Source organism: Mobula hypostoma, chromosome 15, assembly GCF_963921235.1.
Source record: "Mobula hypostoma chromosome 15, sMobHyp1.1, whole genome shotgun sequence".
Taxonomy (NCBI): Eukaryota; Metazoa; Chordata; class Chondrichthyes; order Myliobatiformes; family Myliobatidae; genus Mobula; species Mobula hypostoma.
In genome coordinates, this window is record NC_086111.1 from 37,560,672 (window position 1) to 37,582,518 (window position 21,847).

Below are 21,847 nucleotides of genomic sequence, written 5' to 3' on the forward strand. Positions count from 1 at the left end.
GCGTCCGGTGCTCCCGATGTGGCCTTTTATATATTGGTGAGACCCGACGCAGACTGGGAGACCGCTTTGCTGAACATCTACGCTCTGTCCGCCAGAGAAAGCAGGATCTCCCAGTGGCCACACATTTTAATTCCACATCCCATTCCCATTCTGACATGTCTATCCACGGCCTCCTCTACTGTAAAGATGAAGCCACACTCAGGTTGGAGGAACAACACCTTATATTCCGTCTGGGTAGCCTCCAACCTGATGGCATGAACATTGACTTCTCTAACTTCCGCTAGGCCCCACCTCCCCCTCGTACCCCAGCTGTTACTCCTTTTTATGCACACATTCTTTCTCTCACTCTCCTTTTTCTCCCTCTGTCCCTCTGAATATACCTCTTGCCCATCCTCTGGGTCACCCCCCCCCCCGTCTTTCTCCCTAGGCCTCCTGTCCCATGATCCTCTCGTATCCCCTTTTACCTATCACCTGTCCAGCTCTCGGCTCTATCCCTCCCCCTCCTGTCTTCTCCTATCATTTTGCATCTCCCCCTCCCCCTCCAGCTTTCAAATCCCTTACTCACTCTTCCTTCAGTTAGTCCTGACGAAGGGTCTCGGCCTGAAACGTCGACTGCGCCTCTTCCTATAGATGCTGCTTGGCCTGCTGCGTTCACCAGCAACTTTGATGTATGTTGCTTGAATTTCCAGCATCTGCAGAATTCCTGTTGTTTACGTTTAAATTCACTACTGCGAAGCCTCTTCCGGTGATGCCTACACCGAAGAAGTTTAGATCCTCTCTTCGACGGGAGTTCAGTGAAACCATCTCTCACTGCTCCCCATCTGTGATTTCTTCGGCTCTTCAACTTTTCGACCAGACTTTGACTCAAACTCGCTATCACTGCCATGTATCCTTTCTTGGAACGTGCCTCCGTCGCCAACTTACTCCAGTTGGCTTTAGGATTCGTTTCCAAGCCTCTCAATTTGGACCTTCTGAGGATCCCAGGTACTCACATTTTATTGACTCTGCCTCTCGCCGCTTCTCCCGTCAAGCTCTGAAGGCGACGCTCTCCGCCATGAGGAGGTACTTGGTGTCCCTATCCCAGACCCTTCCACACCTTCGGGACACTTTCTTCGCCGTCTGTAATGGTCCTACCCGCTATTTCATCCTCCGTCGGATCCACGCCTGCAATCGCCGTTTTTTTGACTTTGTCATGTTAGGCAAAGATCGTAAGATCTTACATCTACGGACTCCAGAGCCTGCCGGCCCCGACGCTAGCAGGCATGAACTTTCAATTGCGGCGCCTGCCATTGATCTCGGCGGCTCCAACACCTCAGGGCATATTCAAAACCCGGACTCCAGCAACGACCATGGACACATTCGAAGTGGTTGCGTAACCACCAACTGCGACTCCAGCCTTGAACTCCAGGCCGGGTCTTTATGTGCTGCTGTTGTGACTCCCGTCTCCCCTTCCCCCACCACCACCTCGCAGCCCCGTCTTCCTCAGATCCCACCGTCAGCTCCTGGGCCCTCAGAGGCTCCATCTTCCTCTCACCCCAACCCTCCCCTCTCCACTGACACCACCAGCCTCCCCCCTCCCCCCTCTGATCCCAGCTCTCATCCGTGCCGGGTCTTTACCATCCCATCCGACCTTCAACTGTCGGAGGCAGAACGCTCTGTTCTCAGTAAGGGCCTCACGTTTGTCCCCCTTCGCCCACACCTCAGCGAGTTCTGTGTTCGCCACGATGCGGAACTTTTCTTCCGCCGTCTCCGTCTCCGAGCCTACTTCTTCGGCAAGGACTCTTCCACCCCCACCGATGACCCCTTCTCCCGTCTTCAACCCTCCTCTTCTTCATGGACACCCCGCTCTGGTCTTCTGCCTGCTCTGGATCTCTTTATTGCCAACTGCCGACGGGACATCAACCGTCTCGACTTCACCGCACCTTGTCCCCATTCCAACCTCACTCCTTCGGAACGCTCTGCTCTCCACTCCCTCCGCACTAATCCTAACCTTATTATTAAACCCGCTGATAAGGGGGGTGCTGTTGTAGTCTGGCGTACTGACCTCTACCTTGCCGAGGCACAGCGACAACTCGCGGATACCTCCTCTTATTTACCCCTCGATCGTGACCCCACCAAGGAGCACCAGGCCATTGTCTCCCACACTATCAACGACTTTATCCGCCCAGGGGATCTCCCATCCACTGCTACCAACCTTATAGTTCCCACACCCCGCACTTCCCGTTTCTACCTCCTACCCAAGATCCACAAACCTGCCTGTCCTGGCCGACCTATTGTCTCAGCTTGCTCCTGCCCCACCGAACTCGTTTCTGCATACCTCGACACTGTTTTATCACCCCTTGTTCAATCCCTTCCGACCTATGTTCGTGACACTTCTCACGCTCTTAAACTTTTCGATGATTTTAAGTTCCCTGGCCCCCACTGCTTTATTTTCACCATGGATGTCCAGTCCTTATATACTTCCATCCCCCATCAGGAAGGTCTCAAAGCTCTACGCTTCTTTTTGGATTCCAGACCTAATCAGTTCCCCTCTACCACCACTCTGCTCCGTCTAGCGGAATTAGTCCTTTTACTCTTAATAATTTCTCCTTTTGCTCCTCCCATTTCCTCCAAACTAAAGGTGTAGCTATGGGCACCCGTATGGGTCCTAGCTATGCCTGCCTTTTTGTTGGGTTTGTGGAACAATCTATGTTCCGTGCCTGTGGTATCTGTCCCCCACTTTTCCTTCGCTATATCGACGACTGCATTGGCGCTGCTTCCTGCACGCATGCAGAACTCGTTGACTTTATTAACTTTGCCTCCAACTTTCACCCTGCCCTCAAGTTTACCTGGTCTATTTCCGACACCTCCCTCCCCTTTCTAGATCTTTCTGTCTCTGTCTCTGGAGACAGCTTATCCACTGATATCTACTATAAGCCTACTGACTCTCACAGCTATCTGGACTATTCCTCTTCTCACCCTGTCTCTTGCAAAAACGCCAACCCCTTCTCGCAATTCCTCCGTCTCCGCTGCATCTGCTCTCAGGATGAGGCTTTTCATTCTAGGACGAGGGAGATGTCTTCATTTTTTAAAGAAAGAGGCTTCCCTTCCTCCACTATCAACTCTGCTCTTAAACGCATCTCCTCCATTTCACGTACATCTGCTCTCACTCCATCCTCCCACCACCCCACTAGGAATAGGGTTCCCCTGGTCCTCACCTACCACCCCACCAGCCTCCGGGTCCAACATATTATTCTCCGTAACTTCCGCCACCTCCAACGGGATCCCACCACTAAGCACATCTTTCCCTCCCCCCCTCTCTCTGCATTCCGCAGGGATCGCTCCCTACACAACTCCCTTGTCCATTCGTCCCCCCCATCCCTCCCCACTGATCTCCCTCCTGGCACTTATCCGTGTAAGCGGAACAAGTGCTACACATGCCCTTACACTTCCTCCCTTACCACCATTCAGGGCCCCAAACAGTCCTTCCAGGTGAGGCATCACTTCACCTGTGAGTCGACTGGGGTGATATACTGCGTCCGGTGCTCCCGATGTGGCCTTTTATATATTGGTGAGACCCGACGCAGACTGGGAGACCGCTTTGCTGAACATCTACGCTCTGTCCGCCAGAGAAAGCAGGATCTCCCAGTGGCCACACATTTTAATTCCACATCCCATTCCCATTCTGACATGTCTATCCACGGCCTCCTCTACTGTAAAGATGAAGCCACACTCAGGTTGGAGGAACAACACCTTACATTCCGTCTGGGTAGCCTCCAACCTGATGGCATGAACATTGACTTCTCTAACTTCCGCTAGGCCCCACCTCCCCCTCGTACCCCAGCTGTTACTCCTTTTTATGCACACATTCTTTCTCTCACTCTCCTTTTTCTCCCTCTGTCCCTCTGAATATACCTCTTGCCCATCCTCTGGGTCACCCCCCCCCGTCTTTCTCCCTAGGCCTCCTGTCCCATGATCCTCTCGTATCCCCTTTTGCCTATCACCTGTCCAGCTCTCGGCTCTATCCCTCCCCCTCCTGTCTTCTCCTATCATTTTGCATCTCCCCCTCCCCCTCCAGCTTTCAAATCCCTTACTCACTCTTCCTTCAGTTAGTCCTGACGAAGGGTCTCGGCCTGAAACGTCGACTGCGCCTCTTCCTATAGATGCTGCTTGGCCTGCTGCGTTCACCAGCAACTTTGATGTATGTTGCTTGAATTTCCAGCATCTGCAGAATTCCTGTTGTTTACAGAATTGCAATACTTAGTTAATCTGTGTCTGATACTGGTAGGCTAATGAGATCATGCTTCCAAGTAATAGGAAGAATTCCAGCCACTGGTCAATATTACCCATCTTGATGTGTTGTCCTGATATTGCAATTGGCTAGCACCCACAACTTAAAGCCAGCCTACAACTCAAAGTGAAGATGCCTTGCCACTGCAGGAAGTGATGTTCTAGAATTTATTGTACCTGCAGACATCCAATAACACCACGTACCTGGTTTGCCAATGTTGTGCAAGAGGTCTTCTACAGGAAGTGGTCAGGAGGAGAAATAGTTTGTGTCCTTAAGGACAGTGGTCCCCAACCTCTGGGCTGCGGACTAATACCGGGCCGTGAAGCATGCAGGGGTGCAGCGGTAGCCGGAGCGTACCCAGCACATCTTTAAGAAAACAGCTGAAATAAACAAACTAATGAATTAGGTGCCACCCAGTAGCCGGACTTCATTAGAGGAACTGAGGTGGAGAGGGTCAATAACTTTAAATTCTTCGGCATTAAGGATTGACGTTTCTCCCTCTGAAAAGTGTCGGAGGATCTGTCCTGGGACCAGCATGTAACTGTCATTACAAAGAAAGCACGCCAGCGCCTATACTTTATTAGAAGTTTGTGCAGATTCAATATGTCACCTCAATCCCGACAGCCCTGTCTTTTCAGCCTGTCTGGGTTGGCGTTTAAATTGACCAAACAATGGAACAGCTAAAGGCTCCAACACCCTGGAAAGAGGAGTGAACATCACGTAGAGCAGGTGAAATCGGCAATCATCTCTGATCTGGGCAGACGTTTACGTGCCAGGCGGTACCTAATTAATTAGCTTGTTTATTTCGGCTTTTTTCTTAAAGATGTGCTGGGTGCGCTCCAGCTATTGCTGCACCCCTGCATGCTTCGCGGCCCAGTATCGGTCCGCGGCCCGGAGGATCACTGCTTAAGGATGTGAAATCTCCCAAAATGCGTAGTGCCAGCAAGAGTGCAGAAACATATATAGAAAATAGGTTGTTCACACTGGAAGACTGAGAGAAGACTTGATGCAGGTGTACAAGATCACATTTTGTTTAGATCTGTTAAATGGAGAAAAGAACTGTTTTGTCAACAAATGTCTTGAACACCAGTGGACACAGATCCAAAGTGCTGGGGTGGGAAGCACTGATGGAGTGTGAGGAAAAGCCATTTTATGCTGCAGTGGGCTGTGATCTAGAAAGTACTACCGTAAATAGGGGTGTAAACAGATTTAATCAGGGTTTTTGAGTGCAAGTTGAATTGGCAATTAAGGGGAAATAATTTCCAGTGCTGTGGAGTGAGAATAAAATAATTGAACTGAATGAATTGGTCTACAAATGAGCTGACAAAGATTTGATAGGATAAACTGCCCTTTCAGTCCAGAAATATGTCATTCTCAGAAGCGCATTTGGAATGCTGGAGACTGTTGAGCTTACTGCTGTGAATCAAATCCCAAGCAACATGGAGTTCAACAAGAGGAAGTTCATAGCACCAGTGAATGCATCTTAACAAGCCCCTTCACACCAGCCCAATGCATTGCTCTGTTTACCCAGCAACCTGTAGTTTATTTCACGCACTTCTTCACAACCTCACAACCTTAGCACGACGGCAAGCCTTTACAGTTATACCCCACTGGCTATCCCGTTCTCTAGAAGGACCAAATAGATGCATAACCATCAGGCAGGAGCAGCAAACCAGAGAGAGACATTTCACATTCCTATAGAGATGAAAATGTTCACTATAATTCAATGGACTATTAATGAAACCAAGGCTGAAGGAATATTGTTAAAACATAGAAGAGTGGCAGTATCCTCGTGCCCATTCTTCCTTTGACATTCTGCTTATTTTTCATGCCAAAATGTTGTTGGCTTTCAAACTGCAGACATTGTTTTTATCACCCTCTTACTTCCCATCTCCTTGCTCCATTGCAATATTACCCTTTCCGGTTTAATGTTAATATAGATGGTGGGGCTGTAGTCTCGGTGTAGTAGGCAGTTTAAGTGGTTTTAGCATGAACTAGATGGACCGAAGGGCCTGTTTCCTTGCTGTACTTCTCTATAGCCAAGAACTGCCACCTGACACATAATAGTATAAAAAAAACAAGCAAAGCACAAAGACAAATAAAAAGCAAGACCTAACTTTCAGAAGCAAATGATTTACAGGGCATCAAAAAGGTGGAATCTACATGTGATGAGTCAATGGCGCATGTGGCCTACAGCCAAGGAAGGACGAAAAGATAGTGAGGGTGCTACTCAGAGGAGGGTGTGCACTCATATCAGTTCTGCTGTGAAGTTTGGGCTAGCCTGCAGAAATAGTCTGTTAGATAAACACAGCGAACACTGAAATATTCAGAGCATGTGCTGATTAGACAGCTGTGTACATACATCTATTGATGCTTCTGGACACATCTTCAGTGATGTTCCTGGAATCATCGGGTGTTTCGGGTCTTTCAACATCATACAACCTCCTCCAGGTGACCCAGCCGGGGCTGATCAGACCCCAGCTTGTGTCCAGATGGCTAGCTACTTATGACTCCATGGCTCCCCTCTTTTGAGCCACAGCCATCTTGAGGCCCTCCCTGCCGCATCGGTGGTACTGCAGATGGCTCTCCTCTTCCTCTCTCCCTCGATGCCCAAAATGCTGAAGGCTCTAACTAAAGAACGGGCTACGAATCCCCTACAACCAACCTCCACTGGGAGACACCTCGCTCTCCATCCAGCCTGCTGACAGTTGCTGCTGCGATACTAACAATAATGAAAGTTGCATGCTATAACGAAGGACACCAAGCCACTAAACTCAGAGAGAGTTTCCTGCACGTCTTGGAGGAAATTCTGGTTGGAAGCACTGTCCAAGCTCCCCTTGTAGCAATGACTGAAACCACCCAAATGTTTGAGCACTGCAATGGAAACTGAATGTTCTGTCATGCAATCACAGTCTGCCACTAATGAGGGTGGGATCCTATGTGCATAGGGGTTATCACAACAGCCTAAGCCCTATTAATTACTACAGTCATTGAACCAATGCCGAATAGTGCTGAGTGTGCAACATCTACCTCGGTAAAATCCATTACAGTTGCTGGATGTGAATCTTCAATTTCTTTTTGAATAAATAGGCTCCAATAAAAATCATTTGTGCACTTCCATCCCAATTCCTGGTAAACATCAGTTTATGAATCATGGCTAGAACGGGCTGACATTAATTACCATTATTTTGCCTAAGTGACTCAGAATAAGAAGGAAATGTGAGCGAAGCTGGTGCACTGGGTGCTTTTCTGTGATGACGAGTTAGAAAACAGATACACTTCAACTGTGTTTGGCAAGTATGAAATTTTTGAGAACGGGATATCCCATGTGTCCTTTTCCCAGTAATGACCTATCCCTTTCATTAATAGGTGGCAAGTTCACATGTCAAAGTACTTTGTAAATGAGCCATGTACGGTTTTCATGACCACAACAAAGTATATGTTGCATTAGATAGGTAAGGTATAGCATAGATTTATGATGATATTGTCATGTATGGAGAAACTTAGAAATGGCAAAAGATTGAACAGGCTATGGTTGTTTTCATTGGAACAACAGATTTTGAGGAGAGATGTAAATAAAGATGAAATCTTTTAGCAAAGCAAGGAAGGACCTATTGCTCTTGGCTTGTATAATGTATTGTTGCCATTGGAGGGCGCCATCACTTCCCTGACATCCAGTATATTATGAGGAATATGCCACATCATAGCTGGCTTGTGCTGCGTGACCACATTTTTATTGAATAGAATAAAAATATCTGGGTTATCCTTGTGCCTTGAAGAATCGTGCTGTTTTAGTTGTAAACTATCATCATGTATGCATCCCATTCTGCAGTTCTTTCACAGGCAGGGACACAATGGATCCTTGAACACTGAGCTGAACCAGGACCTTTTTGTAATGAGTATTTATGGGTGGGAGCTGATGAGTCCTTCCTAATGGATACATGATATATAGTGAATAACATCATCGCTTACATCGTGAACTCTTTGAAGCTATACATACATACATACACAAATTGTTCCTTTTGAAGAGACTGATAATCTTCTTCAAGACTTTTACAATCATAGCTTCAGCCTTTTGTTTTGTGGGTAGTTTGTGATCTTCTGAGACATTCTCAAGTTTGCAAAATCTCTTGGTCTCTTAACTCTGACTCTGTATACCCCCAATGTTTTAGGAATAACTTCTTCCTTCTCAACATTTTAGGAACAGCTTCTTCTGCTCTACCAACGGATTTCCGAATGTTCCATGAACCCATGAACACTACCTCACTATTCCTCTTTTACACTAGTTATTTATGTATTTGTAACTGATAGTATGTTTTATTTATTTGATTATAGTCCTGCCACAAAACAATACATTTCACGACATATGGCAGTGATAATGAGCCTGATTCTGATTCCTATGAATTGGGTGGTGAATCTGTGGAACCCAGTGCCACAGACAGAGGTGGAGGTCAGGTTATTGGGTATATTTAAATCAGAAGTTAATAGGCTGTTGATTAGTCAGTGTGTCAAAGGTTACAGGGAGAAGGCAGGAGAATTAGGTTAAGAGAAGTAATAAATTAACCATGATAAAATGGCAGAGCAGACTTGATGGAACAAATGACTTTATTCTGCTTCTATGTCTTATGGTCTTATAATTTAACCTGTATCTGACACTTCCACTAGCAGTTTGTCTCACATTTATATTATTCTCTGAATGACAAAATTTCCCTCAGAATTCCCTTAAATATTTCACCTTTCACAGCAGAGAGCAGAGCCCAGGAAGATCTCCACAACCTATCATTAATCAACCGTGAGAAGTAATAATGCTACTCAATGTTCCCTGACAGTCAAATGAAATCAATTGCCTTGAAGAATGGGGCATCAAAGGATATAGGAAGGAGACTTGGATTGAGAGGAATAATAAATCAACCATGATGGAATGGCAGAACAGACTCAATGGAGCAAATGGCCTAATTTTGTTCCTATGTCTTATGGGTTTATAGAAATATAAACAAAATATGTTGGACATCAGCAGCAGACTTTCTGTTTGTGTATCAGGTTTCGACAATTTGCATTTTTTAGCTTTAGGGCACACTCCCAGGCCTTACTCTCTGACTACTATGCCCCTTAGACCAGCATGTCAGTTAAAGTGACATTGCTTCAATCTCCTCACAGTCTCTGCTACTGTATGGTCCACATGAGCTCCCATGCATTCTTGTAGATTCTGTAATCAAGCTAATTTTCTTACACTCTACTGTTGCCTAGCCTGCTTGTATTGCAGTTGTAACTCTCACAATATATCCAATACTTCAAAGCTGCTCATCTTGCCCTACTCATTGGTGTAACCAGCTTTTTCTCTCTGATGTTTTCTGAAGTTAATCATTCTAAACTGAGATGACTGCACGACTGTGCATCGGTAATTTTGTAGGGATGAGTCATGAGGTCCTTTGAATGTGTGAAGTACTGAAATTAAGAACTTGAAGGCAGTGACTCAGTATAGATGTTGGGTACTTTTGAAGAGCATCAGCCTTCAATGCCTCTTTTGATCACTTATAGTTACTCAGTAAAGAAAAGCTTATTTTTTAAAAGATCAGTTTTATTTGTCACATGTACATCAAAACTTACAGTGAAATGCTGGCCCCAATATAGAATGCCTACAATTTATTAACCTTAATCCGTGCATCTTTTGGAATGTGGGTTGGGGGTGGGGCTATCACAGCACCTAGAAGAAACTCATGTGTGAATCAGAAAAACGCACAAATCTCTGACAGACAGCCAGGAACTGAATCCCGATCTTACAACTGTACTGTAAAACACGACACTAATGCAACCCTATTGTGCTGCCTCTGTAGCTCAATTCATTGCAGGTTTAGAAGGTAGATTAACCACTGCTACATAGCCTCCACCATGAGATGTTCTAGAATGGGTGCAACATAGACTTAGGACCATTGTCTGAGACTAAGTCCTTGTGGATCCTGAAAATGGCAGATCCACTGTACATTCTGCTGCAGTTTAGCTTCCAAGGCAATTGATTTCATTTAACTGTGAGAGAACATTGACCAGCACTGTTACTTCTCAGTGTTGATTAATGACAGATTATGGAGAGCTTCCTGGGCCCTGCTCTCTTCTGTGAAGAGTGAAATATTTAAGGGGATTCTGAGAGGAATTTTGTCATTCAGAGGATAATGCAAATGTGGAACCAACTGCTAGCGGAAGTGGTAGATACAGATTAAATTATACCATAAGATCAAAAGACATGGGAGCAGAGTAAGGCTATTCAGCCCATCACGTTCGCACTACCATTCCATCATAACTGATTTATTATCCCTCTCAACCTCATTGTCCTGCCTTCTCCCCATAACCTTTGATGCCTGTACTAATCAAGAACCAATCAAACTGCTTTAAATATGCACAGCCATCTGTGGCAATGAATTACGCAGATTCACCACCCCGGCTAAAGAAATTCCTCCTTATCTCTGTTCTAAAGGGATGTTCCATTTGGTCCTAAACTTCCCCACTGTAGGAAAAATTGTCTCCACATCCAGTCTATCTAGGCCATTTAATATTCAAAAGGTGTCAGTGAGATCCCCCTCGTTGTTTTAAACTATATTAAGTCAGGCTCATATCCATCAAACATCTCAGGTATGTTAACCCTTTCATTCCTGGGATCATTCTCATGAACCTCCTGTGGACCCTCTCCAATGTCAGCACATCTTTCCCTAGATAAGGAGCCCAAAACTGCTTAAAATATTCCAAGTATGATCTAACCAATGCCTTATAAAGCCTTAGCATTATATCCTTGCTTCTATAATCCTGTCCACTTGAAATGAATGCTAACATTTCATTGGACTTTTTTATGTCTGACTCAACCTTCATGTTATTCTTTAGGGAATCCTGCATGAAGACTCCCAAGTCTCTTTGTACCTCTGCTTTCTAAATTTTCTCCCAGTATAGAAAATAGTCTACACCTTTTTTCCTTCTACCAAAGTACATGGCCATGCACATCCCTGCACTGTATTGCGTCTGCCACCTTGCCCATTCTCCTATTCTGTCTAAGTCTTAGATAGATTCTTTCTGCAGACTCCCTGCTTCCTTAACACTACATGTCCCTCCACCTATCTTTGTATCATTTGCAAACTTGGCCGCAAAGCTATCAATTCCATCATCCAAATCATTGATATATAATGTGAAAGTAAGTGGTCCCAATACCAACCCCTGCAAAACACCACTAATCACTGGCACCCAATCAGAAAAGGCCCCTATTATTCCCAATCTTTGCCTCGTGCCTGTCAGCAAATCCTCCGTACATGCCAGTAGCTTTCCTAGACTACCATGGGCTCTTATCTTGCTTAGCAGCCTTATGTGGCTGTTTGTCAAAGGCCATCTGAAAATCCAAGTAGTTTTATATGATATATTCTATCATTAAGTATTACGAATTCTATCATATTATGATTGCTATCTTCTAGGGGTTCCTTTACCTTAAGCTCCCTAGTCAAATCAAGCTTATTACACAATACCCAATCTGGAATTGCTTTTTCCCTCATGGATTCAACCACAAGCTGTTCTAAAAGGCCACCTCATAGGCATGCTACAGATTCCTTCCCTTGGGATCCAGCACCAGACGGATTTTCCCAATCTACTTGCATATTGAAATCCCCCATGAGTATTGTAACATTGCCTTATTGTATCATTTAAGAGAAATTTGTATAGGTACATGGATAAAAGAGGAATGGAGCATTATGGTCTGGATGCAGGTAGATAGGACAAGGTAAAAGACTGCGCTAGCATGAACAAGATGCACTGAATGGCCTGTTTCAGTGCCATAGTGCTCTACAACTCTATTATTATGCTCCTTCATAGCATTTTACCTTTAATCCTTAATTTTAATGTAATTATGCTTTTAGCAGGATTCAAATCAACAAACAGATTCTTAATATGTCTCCATATGGGAACAAATAATTACAAAGAATCAAAAAAATGTTGTTCTCTCCCTGTGGCTCACTTTTCATCCTTTTCCAGCTCCATTTTGAAAAAAACATATGCTTTTAGTCTCCCAGGCTGCTTAATACTGAAGTTATCAAGGAAAAACAATGCTGAAGTATAAATGCATGTTCAGGGCTTTTAATCGTAATTGATTAAACTATCTGGGCTTTACAAGCTCAGACTGTATGTAAATTAAAGAAAATTGAAGATTGTGGAAATCTGAAACAAAAGTAGATATGCTGGAAACAATCAATGGGTCAGGCAGCATTTGGCCAAAGTCAAAGTCAAAGAAAATTTATTATCAGAGTAGATACATGTCAGCATATACAACCCTGCGATTCTTGTTCTGCGGGCCTACATAACAAATCTATAGAACAGCAGCTGTAAGCTGTAAACAACAGGAACCGTTAACTGTAACCAAACTGTGCAAATACAGATATAAATAAATAGTAATAAATAACGAGCATGAAATAATAACATAACAAAGTGCTTAAATGAGTGTAGCTATCCCTTTTGTTCAAGAGTATGATGGTTGAGGGTAGTAACTGTTCTTGAACCAGATGGTGCGAGTCCTGAGGCTTGTACCTTCTACCTGGTGGCAGGAACGAGAAAAGAGCAAGACCTGGGTGGTGAGGGTCTTTGATGATGGATGCTGCTTTTCTACAACAACGTTTCATGCATATGAAACATTGGGAGGGTTTTAGCCATGATGTTCTGAGCCGAATTCACTACCGTTTGTAGGATTTTCTGCACAAAGGCATTGGTGTTTCCATACCAGGCTATAATTCAGCCAGTCAGCATAGTTTCCACCACATATCTATAGAAATTTGTTGAGGTGTATGGGGTGTCAGGGAAGGGTAGCACCTCTGGTGGGGGAACATGTCGCGTCCTTTTTAGGGCGGTTAGTCCACCTTTGGTCCCCACCTGGCACTCAGCTCTCACCTGTGGCTCCCCGTAGCTGTTTGCATGCGACAGCGGCCACACCCCGGGCAATGGCTTCGACAAGCCGGCTAAACCAGGTGAGGGTAGCCGACGGGTCTCAAACCCTCAGTGAGATAGGGAGTTGTCTATCCCAGCATGTGAAGACAGACTCCGGCGGATTGAGCGGATGAGACTAATGGAAGGTCCAACGGTCAAGAAGGCGGTCTCTGCAAGTGTCGTGGAATGTGTAGAGTAGGACAAGACACAGAAGACGTCCTGGTCAGCCACTGCGCCTAGTCCCATCTCCAGCCGTCTAGACTCTGTCTTGCCACTGGATCCAGATGGGAATTGGGAAGAGAGAGTGAGGCTGACGCTGCGCAACTCTCCCTCACTTCAATCCAAATCACGCGCTAGTCTCGACACCATCATTATGGTGTCGAGGTCCTCATCGATGCCAATGATGGACGAACAACATCGAAATTTGCCAAGGTTCTCAATGACATGCCAAACCTCCGCAGACTCCTGAGGAAGTAGAGGCGCTGTTGTGCTTTCTTTGGAATAATATTTATATGATGGATCCAGGACAGGTCCTCTGAGATTGTGACACCCAGGAATTTAGAGTTACTTACCCTCTCCACCTCTGATCCTCTGATGATTGCTGGCTCATGGACCTCTGGTTTCCCTCTCCTAGTCTGCAGTCAGTTCCTTGGTCTTGTTGGCACTGAGTGAGAGTTTGTTGTTATTACACCACTCAGCAAGTTTTCAATCTCCCTCCTGTATGCTGATTCACCACCACCTTTGATACAGCCCACAGCAGTGGTGTCGTCAGCAAACTTGTATGTGGTGTTGGAGCTGTACTTGGCCACACAGTCATAGGTGTAAAGTGAGTAGAGCAGGGGCTATGCGCACATGCCAGCGGTACTCCTGTGCTCATGGAGATTGTGGAGGACATGTTTCGCCAATCCGAACTGACTGGGATCTACAAGTGAGGAAATCCAGGATCCAATTGCACAAAGGGGTAGTGAGGCCCAGGTCTTGGAGTTTACTGATTAGCTCTGAGGGGATCATGGTGTTAAATGCTGAGCTGTAATCGATAAAGAGCATCCTGATGTATGCATCTTTGCTGTCCAGATGTTTGTGAAAAAAAAAAGAGAAATTATTACTTGTGGTTAAAGATCCTTTGCCAGAATTGGAAAAGAGAGATACAGTATAAAGTCGCTTTGAATTGCAGAGAAGGTGGTGGGAGAGGGCCCAAAGAAGCCTACCACCCTCTCTGCAACCTAAAACTACTTTTTTTCTGCCCTTTTCCAAATGCTGAAGAAGGGCCTTTGACTTTAAACCTTAACACTGTTTCTCTTTCCACAGATGCTGTCTCACCTGCATGTCCTCTGCTTTTAGCTCTGACTATTTATTGGAGTAGGTGATGTCGAGGTCCCATTTTACATATGGGGGGCAGAAAGCTACTCTTGCTGGTGGCTGCCTTCCTTGCTCAGAATTCATTGGCTTCTCCTTTGATATGTATTTTCCAAGAGTTCTGGTGCATGACACTGTGAAATTGGTCCTTTCCATCCATCTTACACTGAAGTAAATTGGGTGAAATGACGTTCCCATTTCTTTGGTACATCTTATGTTTTTCCATAATAGCTAGCATTCTCAGATACATGTGTTATTTTGCAATGCGTGTTTGAACTTCTGATTTAAAGCCCTGCCGTACAAAACATCAATATCAATAAATTATCTTGGCTCCCAGTGGGCTGCCCTCAAAACAACTAGCTGTGTGGCCCATTTATGCGGGTGTTGATGTAGTTTCTGAAAATTATGTTTTCCTCTGGTAGAGAATTTTGATTCCCCAAAGCAGTATAATTGTTTTGTCATGTGTTTCAAAAAAAAAGATTGAAATAAATTAGAAACATGGATCAAATATTTAAACTGACAAGTAATAGCAGGCAGGTTGCTATCAGCAGTTCATCTAGCTGTGTTGCCTATGGTTCACCGCCATTTCAAGGACTTAAAGCTAAGCTTTAAGGGCTAATAGAGCCAGATATTAATTGAATGTGAACTCCACTTGTAGAGGATGAAATGTGAAATCCTTGTACATCTGCCCATTTATCATCCTTCAGGACAATTTTATCCATTCTTTGTTGCAAAAACTGACACATGAAATACCGTTTCACTCACAAAGGAATTAAAAGGCTCAAAAGGGGCAGGGAGAATATTGCACAGTTGGTTTGGTATAATGCACCCGGTAAATGTCAATAACTACATTGTGCCCAGAGTACAGATGATAATAGACTTACGCTTTTTAGTGCTCAGGATACCAATAAAATCATATTGTTAATGTTGCTGAATACTTTGACTTCAAAAGACTTAATAACTATGTAAGAACAATGACTTTCTACAGTTTGGCTTTAGATTACTAAGGTATTAATAACATGCAACATTTTGAAGGCATACCTCCTGACACATATCTTTAGTTGAACTGCTCTGCTCGTAGAGGTCAGGGTCAAGGTCAACTTTTAGACTCAGGACCATCCAGTGGAGATGGTTGGTTCATTCAGTATCTTACAGTTTGATGCTAACTGCAGAGTAAGGGCAGTAAATAATGCTGTATACTCAGGAAGAGTGAGAAGTGACTTCCTCCATTTTTCCTTCAATGAGGATGAGGTTTCACAACTAGAAACGTTTGCCAGAATTGCAACCCCCCCAAAATTCAGGCCATGATGCACTGCACTCATGCAGTGTTTTGGGCACCCTGTAGTAATCCAGAACTCTTTATAAATCATAAGAGCTTCCCCTTGACCTAAGGCCTGGCTGACCACATGTGGAATATTTACATGATTAATGGCAGGAATGCAGGACGCTCACATGTCTCCTTCGGTCTGCTGGAGCCTACGTTGGCAATCTCTTCAGTGGGAAGCCCTGGCCCAAGGACTGGAATTTGGACTCAATAACTTTCATGGCTTCTGACACCAGCACATTCTCCACCAATTTGCTACAGGTTGCCAGTGTAATAGAAGCCTGATCACCATCAGGATTTCAACACAGAACACCGTTGAATCTCTCCAAATGATGATAGCAGATCAGCCCATACTGTTGCACGTTCCAAGCAAATCAGTGTATTTTGATGAGGCCTGCCACATCGTATACAATATCGCAAACTATTGATGAATACACCCCTTGCCTGAGGGACAACTGCAAAGGGAGGAACATGAGTCTAATCCCAATCAGGAAGTAGAGCAGCAATGTTGACAAGTATCATGTTCCTCACGCAGGCTTCCAGCATGGGAGCCCCTCAGTTCATGGACAATCCATGACTGTGCGTGTATAATCACAAATGGAAGATGCCAAAGAGGGAGAAATGAAACATATGAAAGATTATTCAGTGTCCTGAGAATGAAAGAGATCAAGTGATGGATGACTGTACCTTTTGCAATCAAAAAAAAATCTACAAAACTAGATTCAGCTGATACAGATAAGAAGCATTACCAGGAGGCAGTATTGTTGCTACATAAAGTGGAAAGTTTTAATTGCCTTTGTCTATTTTGGCATACAGATTGTGACCTCAAAATGATAATTGCTGGATTTGTAAATATCTGTCTTTGAAGGATCTTGCACTTTTTCTGTTGAAAGTCTTGCTTGGAATGTCCTGAGTGTTATTGAGGGGTGAAACTTTTCATAATGATATACAGTATGTAAAATGAGGGAAGAATATTTACCCTGAATCTAGGGGAGCTCCCCCCCCCAAACATAATGCTGTAGGACTTCTACGATTCATCTAACCCATTGAATCAAACAGCTGTATCTCATTTTGACCTATGCATAAATAATAATAGTCAGACAGCCAAGAAAACATCAAGGCACAGGAAAGCAGTATCCTCGGGGGATAACATGAATAAAAACATCATTGATGTATGAAAGTAAAAGGATTACAATTATTTTCCAAGCAGGTAGACAAGTCTTAATGACATTCTGTGAGAGGAAGGTGGAAATGACAATGATTTAAGGCATGCCTAAATATCTGAACCAGAAGAAAATGATGCGATACTGTCCAATCAAAACTGGCCAATTCTTGCTACCAGATGAACAGAAAATATTCACTATGAAACTTACTCACTTAGTAAATTAACTGCCAGAAGGATCATTGGTGCCGAGTCGACACTCTGGAACAGCGCCTTATGAATTAAGTGTGTGCTACTTGAAGTTGGGTGTATCATATAACTACTGAAAATGATAAGAAATAAAATGGATCAATTTATTCATGGCAAGTTCTAGACCTGTTTCCATAGCAATAGTAACTGCACTTTATTTATCTTCTCACCGTGATTCTCTTTCCTTCCTACTCGGAATTTTATCCAATCAAAGCAAAATATTTTAACCAGTTATGAGAGTAAAAGAGTTATTGAAATTCATTCCACTTAATATTTCTGGGGGCAAGCTGAGCCCCAGACAAAGCTTGAAACAGACGGATTCAATTGAACATTGCCTGATCAGGCCATTTGGACAAAACATAATTTTAAGACTGCATGAGTTGTGGGTGTGGCTGCTGACCTTTTTGGGAGGTACACATTTCCTGTTTGCCAACAGCATGAGGCAGGCAAAAAACAGATAAACAACTTTTTCTAAACTGCACTTTCCTGAGGACTGGAATTTGGGCAGTAAAAGGTGTACATTACTTCCACAGCTTCAGACATGTACCTGCTCTACCCATATGTCAGGGTATCGCATCATCAAGAGGAAGCTGTTGTGTTTTGTAACTCCAAAAACATAAAGCCAATTGAATGAAAAACACGGGGAAATCGGGTAAACCTATACTCTAGTTTTATTTTTGCCTTTAGTGAGATGCGTGCAGATGATGTGGTGGAGTAATGATGCATGCCATTCACATACTTTAACATATAACCCATAATGGATAACTTAAACAGCAAGAATGGTTAATCAGTTAATCAAACAATATATTTACAATATTACTCAATATTACTGAAATATTAAATACACATCACTCCTCCCTGCTGAGTTATAAACTCCAACTCAATATGTAGAATGCATCTCAACATATGTATATACATACATATACAGTATACTATATAATACAACTACTATATAGACATCCACAGCATAGTAAATTTTAATTTGTCCCATTCAGGCCTAAAGACTTAATCACCGTGGAGGATTTCTTACTTTTGTGGGATAACATCTTTCCTGAAGGGGGGTGGTGGGTCATTTTTCCATATAGTGAGACTAGTGGTGGTAAAACAACCTCAGCTTCTGTGGCCTCCTTCATGGTGGTTGTAAGGTTGACTCTGGGACTGCAGGAAGTGGTTCTGAATGCTCTGGACAAATTTCTTCTCCAACAATTGATTCTGCTCTTCTCAACTGATCAATGTTTCAGGAATGAATAAAACTGTCTTGCAACCAACTGTGGTCTGTTGTCACCGACTAAGTGTTCTAGAACAACAGTCCTTGAGACGAGGCTTCTCAACACATCAGCAGGATGTGAGACTGTAGTGGCCACTTTGCAACTGCATTCACTACTACTAAGAAATTTGTGCCCATGAATGGTTTGGCAAAATCCCAATGTATTCTCTGCCAAGGCAATGAAGGCCATTCCCAAGGATGGAGTGGTGCAATTCTTGGCACCGTCTGGACATGTTAGCATTCCAAACAACGCATGGTAAGCTGGTCGATCTGCGGATCTATCTCAGGCTACCAGACAAAGCTTTGAACCAACACTTTCATTTTCACCACTCCTAGAAGATTGTTATGTAGCTCCTCCAACACTTCAGCTCTCAGCTTGGTTGGCACAACAAATCTCAATTCCCACATAAGACACCCGTCAAGGGTAAATTCAACCCAGTGGTGGTAAAATGGAGCAACTGGATTTTCTGCTGCACACTTGAGCCATTTTGTGGGGTCTGCGACAGTGTGGGGTCTTTGCATCAGGGTTTCCATGTCCTCTTGCATTCGATCTTGTAATTGTGTCCTCCAAGAAACAGAACCCATATCTGCATTCCTGTTTCTGTTGTTAGTGGAACACACTTCTTTGGATTGAAAATGGACACCAGTGGTTGATGGTCAGTAATGAGAGTAAACTCTCTCCCATACAGGCACTGGTTGAAATGTTGTACACCCCAAGCTAGGCTGAAAGCCTCTCTGTAAATCTGTATGTAATTTTTCTCTGCAGCAGTTAGGGAACATGGGGCTATGCGGTGTTCACTTTCATTACTCATACCATGTGACATGACTGCATCTACAATATACCATAATGCGAGACATCACAGGCAAGTTTCACTGGATGATGTGGATCAAATTGTGTGTGTACGGTGTCTGCCATCACCATTTCCTTTTGCTTTTTGATAGCCAACATTGCCATTTATTTCTGATCTGTGGTCTTGATTTCAAAGGGTGGAGCACAGTAGCCGGGTTTTGCAGGAACTTGTTATAATAATTTATAAATTCTAAAAGGATCACAACTGTGACACATTCTTTGGCCCTGGGGCATTCACCACTGCTTGAATTTCCTCAGCATACTTGTGTAATGCTTGTGTATCAATGGTAAGTGATGCTTGGTTGCATTGTGCTCTGACCCCATAATCTAATCTTTTTAAAGCTGTCTTGGAATCTTGAAGTTTTCCCTTGTCATTCTTACTGATAACAATTATATCGTCCAGGTGACACTGTGTGCCAGGGCAGCCTTACATGACCTGGTCCATAACTTCCAGCTCGCATGCAGATGCAGATGCTACTCCAAAAATAAGACTATTATACTGATAAAGCACTTTCAGAGTGTTTATGGTGAGAAACACTTTGGACTGCTTCCGTCTCCATCTGTAGGTCAGTCTCAACTAAGTCCACTTTGCCAAAGTATTTTCCTCCTGAAAGGATTGCAAAGGTATCCTCTATCCTGGGCAGAGGGTATTGATCAACTTTCAGTACTGGATTGACGATAACCTTAAAATCACCACAGATCCTGACAGGCCAATCCTTCTTGGCTACTGGGACAACCGGCATTGCCCATTGGCTCCACTGAACCTTCAGCTTCCATGTGATTCGCTCACTGGCTGCTTTATCACAGGTGGTATAAGGAGCTGGTCTAGCTTTGAAAAGCCTGTGGGTGGCATTTTCATTTAACACCATTTACCCTTGATATGCTTGAGTTTTCCAGTGCTAGCCTTGAACACTGCTGAGGCATCATCTAGTATCTTTCCTAATTCGTTTTCAGTTGATTCAGGGGATGTGGCATGCAATGGTGGACCTCGTTCTGTCGTCTTTCTGACTGTATCTTGTTTGTGCCCTTCTTTTTGTGCAGCTTCTAGCTTTACCTCGGCATTTTTTTCATGGCTGAATTCTGCCTGTTGCTCATGATCATTCTCACTCTGTCTGACCATAGTAATAGCTTTCTCTTGTGTGAGATTTGCCTGCAACTGATATCTCTCTAACAGGTTGGTGTCTAGTAGCCTGACAACAATCCTGTCTCTAATGAACTCATCTCTCAGATTTACATGTGCACAGTTGTCTGTCCAGGCATACAATTTTGTAAATAAGTCATTTACATTTTCATCTGGCTCGTGTTTTCTGGAGTTGAACTTTGCCCTCTCAAATATCATATTTCACTTCCCTGTGAAATATTCCTTGAATTCGTCCTGTACTATTTTGTGCCCCTTTTTCAGAGCATCTGTCAGTCCTAAGCCAGCAATGATACTGCTTTGTCACCCATGCAGTATATCAGTGTGCTTACGTGATGCTCCGCTGAAGCCTGAGTGAGATTGCTTGCAACCCTAAATCTCTCAAATTGTCTGAGCCTTCTCTCAAAGTCCCCTGGTTTAGAGAAATCAAATGTCTCAGAGGGACTTTTCTGAGGTACTCCAGGTATTTGCTCCATTTTCCTGTTTGATTATTTAATATTTTATTTATTTGGACTACAAAAGTCTTCCTTTCTCTTCCTGAGAGTTAACCAATTTCTCTGCTGTGTCTGTGTCTCTGTGCACTTCCCCAGGTTAGTGCCCCATACATTATTAAAATGTATCTACCTTTGTATGCAGTTTGAAGCTACCCCTGGCAACCATGGCCATTTCTCAGTTCTGCTGCATGGTGCATACAAACTAACATAGGCAGTTTAGGTTGATAATACTTTGAATGTTTTTCATAGATATATATGAACAAGAATAGTCTTACTGTAAATTCTTCCTTGTTGGTGATCTCTGATCTGTAGCCCAAATTCATCAGCAATCAACCACTTCTGACACCATGTTGCTTTCGTTATTGAGGGGTAGTGCGGAGCACACCAGCAGGCCAGCATGCAGGACATTCAATTAAACTTTATTGATAACCCGGCTTGTACAGTATGTGAACTCCTCTCACACAGGAGTGGCCAACTGAGTGGTTTAGAAACAACACTGTTAACTGCCACAACAACAGTCAGAGATGTGTCTCATACAATGACCACAATTGCATGTCCAGAACTACATTGATGGTGGCAGCGAAACAGACATAGTGACTATGAATTTCCTTCTAAGGTGGGGCTGGGAATACCAGCACCGTCTAATAATACGTAGCACTGAAGAAAAGAAGCAGAGGTTCTGCAGTCAGAGAAGGTCATATGTGTCCTCTCCCTGAGCAGGGAATGTGGGACTTTTCAAGGTTTCTAGGCCCCCAGTGGTGCAGGGAACCATTAACAGCACTCACAGTGCCTTG